Here is a 12,344-nt window from a genome sequence, read left to right as displayed (position 1 = left end):
CTCTCTTATGAACATTGCAATCCTGCTTACATACATGATTCATGATGCTTATTATTAATTGTTGGTACCTCTTCATGATTGACATAGCTGTTAGATGATCTTATTTGCATGTATCTCACTATGAACTGCTTAAGTATTAGCCATAGCATGAGAATATATACATCATATGAGCAAATGTGTTCGTGAAAGTTCTTTTATCGCTCAGTTGTTAACTGAATTGCTTGAGGACAAGCAATAAGCTAAGCTTGGGGGGAGTTGATACGTCCAAAACGTATCTACTTTTCCGAACACTTTTGCTATTGTTTTGCCTCTAATTTGTGTATTTTGGATACAACTAACACGGACTAACGCTGTTTTCAGCAGAACTGTTCTGGTGTCTCGTTTTTGTGCGTAAATCCAACTTTCGGGAAAATCCTCGGAATTTATGCAGAAGGCCCTATTTTCCCAGAATACTGACGGAGCCAGAAGGACAAGTAAGGTGGAGGCCCGAGGGCCCCACACCATAAGGCGGCGCGGCCTAGAGGGGGCCCACGCGGCCCTATGGTGTGGCCCCCTCGGCCGGCCTCCGACGCCCTCCTTCGGACTATTTATCGGCCTCGACCTAAAAACGCACGGGAAGAAGTCGAAGTCGCCAGAAACCCTCCAGAACGCCGCCACATCGCGAAACTCCATCGCGGGAGCCAGAAGTCTCCGTTCTGGCACTCCGCCGGGACGGGGAATTGGAGGAGATCATCGCCGCCATCACCGCCAACGCCTCTACATCAACCAGCCATGTTTCCCCCATCCATGTGTGAGTAATTCCCCCGCCGTAGGCCGAAGGGGATGGTAGGGATTGGATGAGATTGGTCATGTAATAGCATAAGATTGTTAGGGCATAGTGCCTAGTGTCCGTAATTGGTACTTTGATGATATTGTTGCAACTTGTTATGCTTAATGCTTGTCACTAGGGCCCGAGTGTCATGATCTCAGATCTGAACATGTTATTGTTTCATCAAGATATTCATTGTTTATGGTCTTATCTGCAAGTTGTATACACATGTCGCTGTCCGGAACCGATGGCCCCGAAGTGACAGAAATCGGGACAACCGGAGGGAATGGTAGCGATGTGAGGATCACATGTGTTCACGGAGTGTTAATGCTTTGCTCCGGTACTCTATTAAAAGGAGTACCTTAATATCCAGTAGTTTCCCTTGAGGCCCGGCTGCCACCGGCTGGTAGGACAAAAGATGTTGTGCAAGTTTCTCATTGTGAGCACGTACGACTATAATTGGAACACATGCCTATTGATTGCTTTGTACTTGGACACCGTTTTATTATTATCTGCAAATGCCCTGCTATGATTGTTACATGAGTTTCTCTCATCCATGCAACGCCCGTCATCCGTCCCCGTGCCTACGGTATTTTAATCCTGCTGTTTACTAAAATCACTACTGCTGTCTTTGTTACTCTGCTCGCTGTTATTTCACTATCGCTATCTGCTATAAAGCTGTTACTACTCGATAAACTCTTGCGAGCAAGTCTGTTTCCAGGTGCAGCTGAATTGACAACTCCGCTGTTAAGGCTTCCAAGTGTTCTTTGTCTCCCCTTGTGTCGAATCAATAAATTGGGTTTTACTTCCCTCGAAGACTGTTGCGATCCCCTATACTTGTGGGTCATCACCCAACACTGTCTACAGGAATAGAAGCGTGCGTAGACATCAGGGTGTCGGCGACACGTGTTTGCGAGAGGGACAGGGTGTCGGCGACGCGTGTTTGCGAGAGGGGGAGGGTGTCGGCGACACGTGTTTGCGAGAGGGAGAGGGTGTCGGCGACGCGTGTTTGCGAGAGGGGGAGGGTGTCGCGACGGGTTTTTGGGAGGGGGGGAGGGGGTCGGCGTCGGTTGTTTGCGAGAGGGAGAGGGTATCGGCGTCGGTTGTTTACGAGAGGGAGAGGGATGTCAGCGGGTGTTTGCGAGAGGGGTGTCGGCGGGTGTTTACTAAACTAAAACTTAAACTAATTAACTAAATTATATACAAAAAAACTTAAACTCTAAAACTTGAACTAACTAATTATCTAACTACAAAAAATTTACAACAAAATTTAAACTACAAAATTTTTACAAAAAAATTAAACTAACTAATTACAACAAAATACTTACAACAAAATTTGAACTAACTAATTATCTAACTACAAAAATTTTACAACAAAATTTAAACTAACTAATTAACTAACTAACTAATTAACTAACTAAAATACTAAAAAATTGACTAATTAACTAACTAATAACTAACTAATTAACTAACTAACTAAAAAAAAATAAAAAAAAGAGGGCCGGGGGGCGCCGGCGCTGGCGGCCGGCGGTTGCTACCTCTGCGCGTGCAGATGGGCGGAGGGGGCACGGCGGCGGGGGCGGCACCGAGTGGCGGCGCGGCGGCGGGGGCGGCACCGAGCAGCGGCCCGCGCGGCAGAAGGCGGCGGCACCAAGCGGCGGCGCGGCGGAGGGCGGCGCGGCAGAGATTGCGGGGGCGGCGCCGGAGGAGCTCGAGGCGGCGCGGCAGAGGTGGCGGGGGCGGCGCCGGAGGAGCTCGAGGCGGCGATGGCGGCGGTGGAAAAAATCGGCAGCCTGGCGGCGCTCAGATGCTAGGGTTGGCCTCCGGGTGTCGCGGGTAGAGGCTCGGCCCGCGACGCGGAGCTTCGCTAGCCCCTTTTGTCGCGGGTCGTGGCACCACCCGCGATAAAAGGCACCCCTTTTGTCGCGGGTCGTGCCACCACCCGCGATAAAAGGGGGGTCTTTTATCGCGGGCCGTGGCACGACCCGCGACAAAAGGGGGTGGGGGCTGATCCGCGCGAAGTGCATTCAACGGCTCAGGCCGTTTGAATCCAACGGCCTGGAGCCGTTGGACGCGGATCAGCCCCTGGAGCTGTTTTTTCTGTTTTATAAATAAACTCATATTTATCTATTTTAACTTAATAAAACTATTATTTCAATAACTTTTAAATAGTAACTCAAATAGAAAAGTTTTATATATGAAAAATGATCAGAAAAATCCAATGAACATGAATATGACATCCATATAACTATTTGCATCTCGCATCATATCAATCTTTCATCCGTTCCTGTTTCTTCTCTACTGCGCACCGCCGGCCTGCCACAAGTGTCGCTTCCCCGTGCCACGTGTCGCCGCCGCTTCCACGTGCCTCGCCCCGCCGCTGCCGGAGTGCGATGTGTGTAGCCGTGGCTTACACGTGCCATGCCCCGCGTGCGCTATATAGAGCGACGCATGCGGGCGCAACCACACATCGCCACCGCCTCCGCTCTCATTCATCTTCGGGATGCCTCCACGTCGTCGAGGGTCGTCCGGTTTCCGTGGCGTTCGAGTGCGTCCGAGCGGTAGGTTCTACGCCGAGATACGCGCCGGTGGCTTCCGCCTCACCCTCGGCACGTACAACACGCCGGAGCTAGCGGCGCACGCTTACGATGCAGCGGCGTGGCGCTTTCGGCGGCCACGGCGCGACATGAACTTCCCGGATGTTGAATCGCTAGAGGAGGCGGAGTTCCTCGCGCCAGTGCCGTGCCTCGTCGACGATGAGGACTGTCGCCGGCACCGCCAGGTGCAGCGAAGGATCGCCATCGCCGAGCACGACGAGCAGTTGATGCGCCAGTGGAGGGCGCAGTTCCCCAACGACGTCGACAACACTGACGCATTCTTCGCTGACCTTAGGGCACAACGCAGGTCCAACAGGCGCCACCGTCGGGCCGTCGCCGAGTTCGAGCTCGAGAACCCGAATACAACTTGGGCCGAAAATGACCCTCGGTGGGATGACATTTGGACGGGGACAACCTCCGACTACGAGTAGAGACTAGACTAGTCATTTATCTATTTTATTGTAATTTCAATAAAGTCGTTGTCGGTTCTACTAGTTTAAATTTAGTTTATAAAGTCGTTGTCGGTTGTTTTTGTTCAATAAAGTGGTTGACACGAAATTTATTACGATTGAACTGGAATTAAAGTACAGAGCTCAACTGAAAATTAAGATACATGGCCAGATTCGAATGTTGGAGCCATTCAGTCATAGTCGTGCCTAGCCCTATAATAGTCGCCACTGTAGTCATCATAGTCGCCGACGTCATCGTCGCTAGCATCGGGGTCGCGGTTGTCGAACCACGGCGGGTGAGCACGCGTGGTCTGGGATTGAGGGTAGCGCAGGCGGGGGCCACGGTAGGCCATGACGCTCTAGAGAGTCCGACCGCGCCACCACAGCCGACGGTCGGCCTCGTTGAAGTTCGAAGGAGGCGGGCCGTCCTCCTCGTACCTGGCAACCGCCCTCTCACGCTGATTGATGAAGAAGATGTCCCAAGTTGGGCTGTAGTCGGGATGCCATTGGGGATTCCTCCGCTGTTCAGGCGTGAGCTCGAAATAGTAGTGGTTCGTGATACGTCCAAAACGTATCTACTTTCCCGAACACTTTTGCTATTGTTTTGCCTCTAATTTGTGTATTTTGGATGCAACTAACACGGACTAACGCTGTTTTCAGCAGAACTGCTCTGGTGTCTCGTTTTTGTGCAGAAATCCAACTTTCCGGAAAATCCTCGGAATTTATGCCAAAGGTCTTATTTTTCCAGAAGAATTACGGAGCCAGACGGGCAATCCAGGTGGAGGCCCGAGGCCCCCACACACTAGGCCGGCGCGGCCCAGGAGGGGGGCGCGCCGCCCTGTTGTGTGGCCGCATCGGCTGGCCCCCGATGCCCTCCTCTGGACTACTTAACGCCTTCGACCTAAAAACGCACGGGGGTAAGAAGAAATCGCCAGAAGACATACAGTACGCCGCCACCATCGCGAAACTCCGTCTCGGGACCAGAAACTCCGTTCTGGCACTCCGCCGGGACGGGGAATTGGAGGAGATCATCGCCATCATCACCACCGACGCCTCTCCATTGACCAGCCATGTTTCCCCCATCCATGTGTGAGTAATTCCCCCGCTGTAGGCTGAAGGGGATGGTAGGGATTGGATGAGATTGGTCATGTAATAGCATAAGATTGTTAGGGCATAGTGCCTAGTGTCCGTAATTGGTACTTTTATGATATTGTTGCAACTTGTTATGCTTAATGCTTGTCACTAGGGCCCGAGTGCCATGATCTCAGATCTGAACATGTTATCAATTCATGATGATATTCATTGCTTTATGATCTTACCTGCAAGTTGTATACACGCATTGTTGTCCGGAACCCGAGGCCCCAAAGTGATAGAAATTGGGACAACCGAAGGAGAAGGCGGTGATATGGGGATCACATGTGTTCACGGAGTGTTAATGCTTTGCTCCGGTGCTCTATTAAAAGGAGTACCTTAATTTCCAGTAGATTCCCTAGAGGCCCGGCTGCCACCGGCTGGTAGGACGGAAGATGTTGTGCAAGTTTCTCATTGCGAGCACGTACGACTAAATATGGAACACATGCCTATTGATTGATTAGTACTTGGATACCGTTTTATTATTATCCGCAAATGCCCTCGCTTTGATTGTTACATGAGTTTCTCTCATCCATGCAACGCCCGTTCATCCATCCCTCGTGCCTACGTATTTTAATCCTGCTCGTTTACTATAATCACTACTGCCATCTTTGTTACTCTGCTGCTGTTATTTCACTACCGCTATCTGCTATAAAATTGTTACTACTCGATAAACTCTTGCGAGCAAGTCTCGTTTCCAGTGCAGCTGAATTGACAACTCCGCTCGTTAAGGCTTACAAGTATTCTTTGTCTCCCCTTGTGTCGAATCAATAAATTGGGTTTTACTTCCCTCGAAGACTGTTGCGATCCCCTATACTTGTGGGTCATCAAGACTATTTTCTGGCGCCGTTGCCGGGGAGCATAGCTTTATTTGCAAGTTCACTTGGATTGATATTGTTCGCTGCAAATTCTCCATCATGGGTAAACCTCGCGATACTAAAGTCGCCATATTACCATCCACTACAAGAAAAGGTACAACTCGAGTACCTCTACCGCTCTTGATTCACCATCTGTGATAGATAAACTTGTTTCACCACCACATGCTTCACATGTCGGTACTGTCTGCTAGATCTGAAAATTCCTCTCATAATTTTGATGATGCTTCTGCTGTGCTTGATAATGATGGTTCATTAGGATCTTTTCTAGATGCTACAATTGCTAGGTCTAGACAAATTGAAAATACTGAAACTCCTAATGAAAATGCTGCTACACCTATTAATTCACCTGAGTCTGTTGAATACTCTAGTGATGATCTTGATGAAGATTATGTAGAACTTGATGATGGTTTTATTGATAAATGCAATGCTACTACTGATGCAAGAAAAATTAAAAAGTTGCTTGCACAACATACTGTTAAATATAAACTGTCTCCTGATCCTAAATTTGCCACATCTCCTATAAACATTAAGGATAAGGATTATGATTTTTCTCTTGATTTGTCTCATATATCTATTGTGGAGAAAACACCTTTTTGTGGTACTGAAAAAGAAAGTGCTGTAGAACACATGATTGAGCTATCTACTTTGAGTAGCTTGTTTTCTGATGATGTTAAGAAGCGTACTTATTTCATTGCTAAAATTTTCCCTTTCTCATTAAAGGATGATGCTAAAACTTGGTATAATAGTTTGCCACCTGATTCTATTAATAGTCCAAAAGAATTGCTTGATGTTTTCTTCCGGAAATACTTTCCCGCTAGTGCTCAACATGTTGCTTTGCGAGAGAATTTATAATTTTGATCAGGAAGATGGAGAGAAATTGCCCGAGGCTTGGGCTAGATTTTGCTCTCTTATTAGAGCTCGGCCTGAACATGATTTGGAAAAGCATGATTTACTTGATATATTTTATAGTGGACTAACCATTGAGTCTAGGGCATACCTGGATAGTTGTGCTGGTTGTGTTTTCAGGAAAAGAACTCCAGACGACGCCGAAGAATTATTGGCGAGAATAGGACAGAATCATGATGATTGGTCTACACCTGAACCAACCCCGACACCGATATTGAAGAAGAGGGGTATGATTAAATTAAATGATGAAGATATGAGGGAAGCCAAGAAATCTCTTAAAGAAAATGGTATTAAATCCGAAGATGTGAAGACTTGACCTCCCATACAAGATTTATGCAAGATTACTCCCCCTTCATCCATGATTGAGGTACACTCTCTTGAACGCTTTACTAGAGAAGATATTCCGTATTCAAAACCTCCTGCTCAATGCTTAGATTAGTTTGATAATTATATTGTTAAGCAAAATAATTTCAATATGAGAGTAGAGAATCATTTAATGGAAAATTCTCGAGCTATTGGTGAATTGCATGGTATTGTGGAGAGAACCTCCAATGATGTTAAGATGCTTTGTAAACATTTTCATATGGTTCAAACTCAAATTGATCAACTCACTAAAGTGCAAAATGACTTGTTAGAAAATAATTCTAAAGAAAAACATGCTTATGAAGTAACAACTAGAGGCGGTGTTTCTACCCAGGATCCTCTATATCCTGACGGGCATCCCAAAAGAGTTGAACAAGATTCTCAACGAACTGAAACTAGTGCTCCATCTAAGAAAAAGAAAAAGAAACATAAAACTGTTGTAGAATCCTCTGAGCCTGTTAATGATCCTAATAGTATTTCTATTTCTGATGCTGAAACTGAAAATGGTAATGAACATGATAAAGATAATGATAAGAATGATGCTTCTGATAAAGAAGAGGTAGAAGAAGAACCTGAAAAGCATGCTAAAAATAAAAAGTATACTAAAGAACATTTTATTGCTAAGAAACATGGTAGTGAAAGAGAACCTTGGGTTCAAAAGCAAATGCCTTTTCCTGCTAAGAAACTAAAATCAAAGGAAGAAGAACACTATAATAAATTTTGCGATTGGATGAAGCATTTATCCCTGCAAATCCCTTTGACTGATGCTATTAAATTGCCTCCTTATTCAAAGTATATGAAAGATATTGTCTCTAACAAAAGGAAAATTCCTAATGAGGAGATTTCCACTATGCTTGCTAATTACTCTTTCAATGGTAAGGTTCCAAAGAAGCTTGGCGACCCAGGTATACCGACTATTCCCTGTTCTATTAAGAATAATTATGTTAGAACTACTCTATGTGATTTGGGAGCAGGTGTTAGTGTTATGCCTTTTTCTCTTTATAAGAGACTTTATTTAGATAAGTTGATACCAACTGATATATCTTTGCAAATGGCTGATAAATCTACTGCTATTCCTGTTGGTATATGTGAGGATGTTCCTGTTCAAGTTACTAATAATTGCTTAATATTAACTGATTTTGTTGTGTTGGAAATGCTCGAAGATGATAATATGTCTATTATTCTTGGGAGACCTTTCCTTAACACCGCAGGGGCTGTTATTGATTGCAATAAAGGAAAAGTTACTTTCAATGTCGATGACAAGGAGCATACCGTCTATTTTCCCAAGAGGATTGAGAAAGCATGTGGAGTTAATACAATTTCTAATGTGAGAACTATCAAAGTGGGAACTATTGATTGTCCTATATATGAGCCTAAATAAGAATATCAAACTCTTGTGATTGGATCCATATCAATACAATTCAAGGTAACATGATTGATTTGAGGTTTATTTCTTCTTATGCTATGTAAAATTTATTTGGTGGCAAGACTTGATCAACCTTGTTAACAAATTCATTTTATATGCATAGAGGAACTAAACAACATCTCTTTCTTCCGCCACTTGTTCTACTTGCTGTAGCACTTTTGTTTTGCAAAGTTCTTTAATTAATTAGAGATTTCAAAATCTTTTTCTGCCCAGTAATAATAAATTTGACACCCAGAAATGTGCATTTTTCAAAGTTTTCAAAAATTCACAAAAATTATACCATTGGTCTTATTTTTCGAAGAGCCACCTGGGGGCACCTGGGAATGACCAGTGGAGCACACCAGGGTGGCACCCCACAGGCCGGCACGGCCAGCAAGGGGGGCGCGCCACCCTGGTGTGTGGGCCCCTCCTTGCCCCACTTCTTCATCTCTTTCTCCCATCTCATTCTCTCTCCCAAAAAAACTCGCACCAACTTTCTCTCACTCGCGTTTCTGCTCAAGAGCTCAAGATTTCTCGATCTCTTTGCTCAGCCCAGATTTCTATCTGAAATTTGGCACATTTGCTCTCCGGTATGTGACTCCTCCGATTATCCAAGTAGAATTTTGTTTGGTTGAGTATATCTTGAATATTTTGCTGCTGTAGGTAACATGTTTAGTGAGCTTGCATGCTTGTTCTAAGTGGTAAAAACTAGTTTTGATGCATGATTAGTACACTAGCAAGTTCCTATGGTAGTTTCCCTCAATTATATGTCACCAAATCAAATTTTATATTGTTTGTTGAAAAATTTGAGAAAAGGGAGATGGACAACTATAACTTTGGAGAAGTGTTTGAAGGGAAGACGACAAGCTCGAGGAGGCCCTCAAGGGCAGCCACTCGGATTAGACGATCCTACAATGAGGATGTCATCGCGCCAAGTTTCGAGCCCGAAGAGGACAATGGAGTCCCTAACGCTTCATCTTTCCCATGTTATAACTTTTTGAGTAATGTAGGGTTGCTGGATGATTTCTTGACCCTCGTCGGTAAGGCGGGCTTAACCACCTACATGGGAGATGAGAGGGAGCAATACCACATGCTCACTAAAATCTTTGTGGAGAGCTTTAAGTTCAACAACAAGCACTATCACCCGACAGTTGCATTCAGGATCTATGGTAATCCTATTACTATGAAGTTGGAGGATTTTTGTACTGCATTGGATATTGCCCCTGTAGGTACAGCGAAGAGGATTGAGGACAATCCCAGGGTTTTGCTTGAGCTCTATCGAGAGATCACCAATGATGACTGCCGCACCATTCAGCGTGGCAAGATAAGAAACATCCAACTCCCCGCCATTAAGTATTTTGCTTATTACCTTGCTACTAGCATTCTTGGTAGGGAGAACACTAGCAATATTTCTAGCTATCATCTTGCTTTCTTAATTAATGCACTCACTGGAGAGACACCTTATCATCTTGGTGCTCTTATTGCTCGCCGCTTGTCTAACAAGGGGCCTATTTTTGGAGGAATTATTGCATCACGCATTTTAGCATATCTAGAACTTCCTCTTGACCCTACTGATGTGAAACTAACTCCTATAAGGCTCGACATTACTGCTATGAAGAGTCATCAATTTGTTACAGCTGACTCTAGTTCAGATAATATGGTCTATAGAATGTTGTTTGCTGACGGGGATGAGAAGGAAATCCCTTTGCCACAGCCAGATTTGTTCAGTATTGACAGGAAACCATGGTCGCGCTCTAAGGAGGAGAAAATGAAGATACAAGGCTTCCACCAGCAGCATGACTCCGAGGACGCCGAGCCCTCCTACGATTACACTGTCACGTATCCGGGCGCTTCTTCCAGCACATACCCGGAATATGATCCATCTTCGTCTTACTACGGAGGTGCTACTTCATGGGCACCATGGGATTGATCTCCACTTAGGCCAAAAGCCTAAGCTTGGGGGAGGTATACCGGCATCACTCATTCTTTGCATATTATGGTTGCTGGATACTTGTACATACTTGTTTAGCTTCTTAGAGTGGTTTTCTAATAAGAGGAAGATGATATTTGGGGAAGTGCTGATTGAACACAGATTCTGGGTTGTTACTAAAAAAAAAATTCTGTGCACAGCCAGAACGTTATTTTGAGCTGCCAATTTTTTGCATGTTCCCCAGGTTGTTATCTAACTTTCATTAGTTGAACGCTTTTTGAGCTGAGCAGCGGAAGAATTTCTTAAAAATCGATTACTGTACTACTGTCAAGTTTTGGTAGATTTCTGCCATCTTGCTTTTCTGTGTTTCTTTTAGTTTTCATTCTCTTGATTCTTGCTTTGTTCCTTTCCTAAAACACAAAAAGACCAAAAATATTTCTGTTGTTTCTCTTCACCATTTATTTACTTTGGTTTCTTGCTTTTATTTTGCTTTATTTGCTATCGTTGGTTTGCTATAAGAAAATCCAAAAAGATTTTGCTTTGTTTGCTTGTTTCCTTTTGTTCTTGTTTCTAATTCAAAAACACCAAAAATATTTGCTGTTCTTCTTTGGTTTTGTAAAGTTCACTATGAGTTCGATGGTCTTCGGTGGCTGGAGCGTGGTTTTCATTCCATATTATTCAAGCTGCACAAGTGAAAAGGCAATAATGACGATCTACGACAATCCGATTGTGGTGAGAGGCTGGTATGAACTCTATTTGTTTTCATTTTTGTACATATACTCATCCATGTGAGCATGCTTAGTTGGTTCATGTGAGATATATGTCACTTAAGAAAGTCTAGTAGTTCATGATCTCTCATGATTAGCTCCAATTTATTAATATGAGTAGCATGTCATAAATATTTGCTTGCATTGTTTTATTCATAGATAGGTATGATATTGTGGTATCCTCCTCTGAATAATTCACTTGAATCAACTTGGCACATGCTCACGCATGCATATGACTGAACAAATGTCAATTAAGCCTCGATGATTTACTTTACCTCAGAGTTCTTGTATCACTTTTATGCCTCCGTTAATTTATTTTTTCACAAGCATGATTATGACAGTTACTGCTTTCTTGATTGTCGCTTCCCAGTCTTTTGCTAGCCTTCACTTGTACTGAGCGGGAACGCTGCTCATGCGTCCAAACCCCTGAAAACCAAGTTATTCCAAAGTGTCCACCATAAATACCTATGCATGGCATTTCAAACCATTCCAAGTAAATTCTCATGTGCTACCTTTAAACCTTCAAAATGCTTCTCAATTTGTGTCAATGTTTTATAGCTCATGAGGAAATATGTGGTGTTTATCTTTCAATCTTGTCATTTACTCCTGACGAGACTTTCATAATGGACTAGTGGCACATCCGCTTATCCAATAATTTTGCAAAAAGAGTCGGCAACGGGGTTCCCAGTCCCAATTAATCAACTTTCATTAATAATTCTCTTCACATGTTTTGCCCTGATTTATCAGTAAGCAACTTAAATTGCAAATAGACACTCCTCCATGGTATGTGATTGATGGAAGGCACCCGAGGATTCCGTTAGCCATGGCTTGTGTAAGCAAAGGTTGGGGGGAGTGTCATCCATAATGAAACTAAAATATATGTGTAAACAAAAGAGAAGAGGGATGATTTACCTTAATGGTAGAGATAACGTCCTTCATGGGAGCCGCTCTTGAAAGTCTGGTTGACGAGGTAGTTAGAGTACCCACTATCATTCGTTGACAACAACAAACACCTCTCAAAATAATTTTACTCCTGTTTTACAAATGAAAAGCTCTAGCACATGTTAATCCCTGCTTCCCTCTGCGAAGGGTCAATCTTTTACTTTTACA

Source organism: Lolium rigidum, chromosome 6 (genome assembly GCF_022539505.1).
Source record: "Lolium rigidum isolate FL_2022 chromosome 6, APGP_CSIRO_Lrig_0.1, whole genome shotgun sequence".
In the NCBI taxonomy this organism is placed as follows: domain Eukaryota; kingdom Viridiplantae; phylum Streptophyta; class Magnoliopsida; order Poales; family Poaceae; genus Lolium; species Lolium rigidum.
This window is presented reverse-complemented; position numbering follows the sequence as displayed.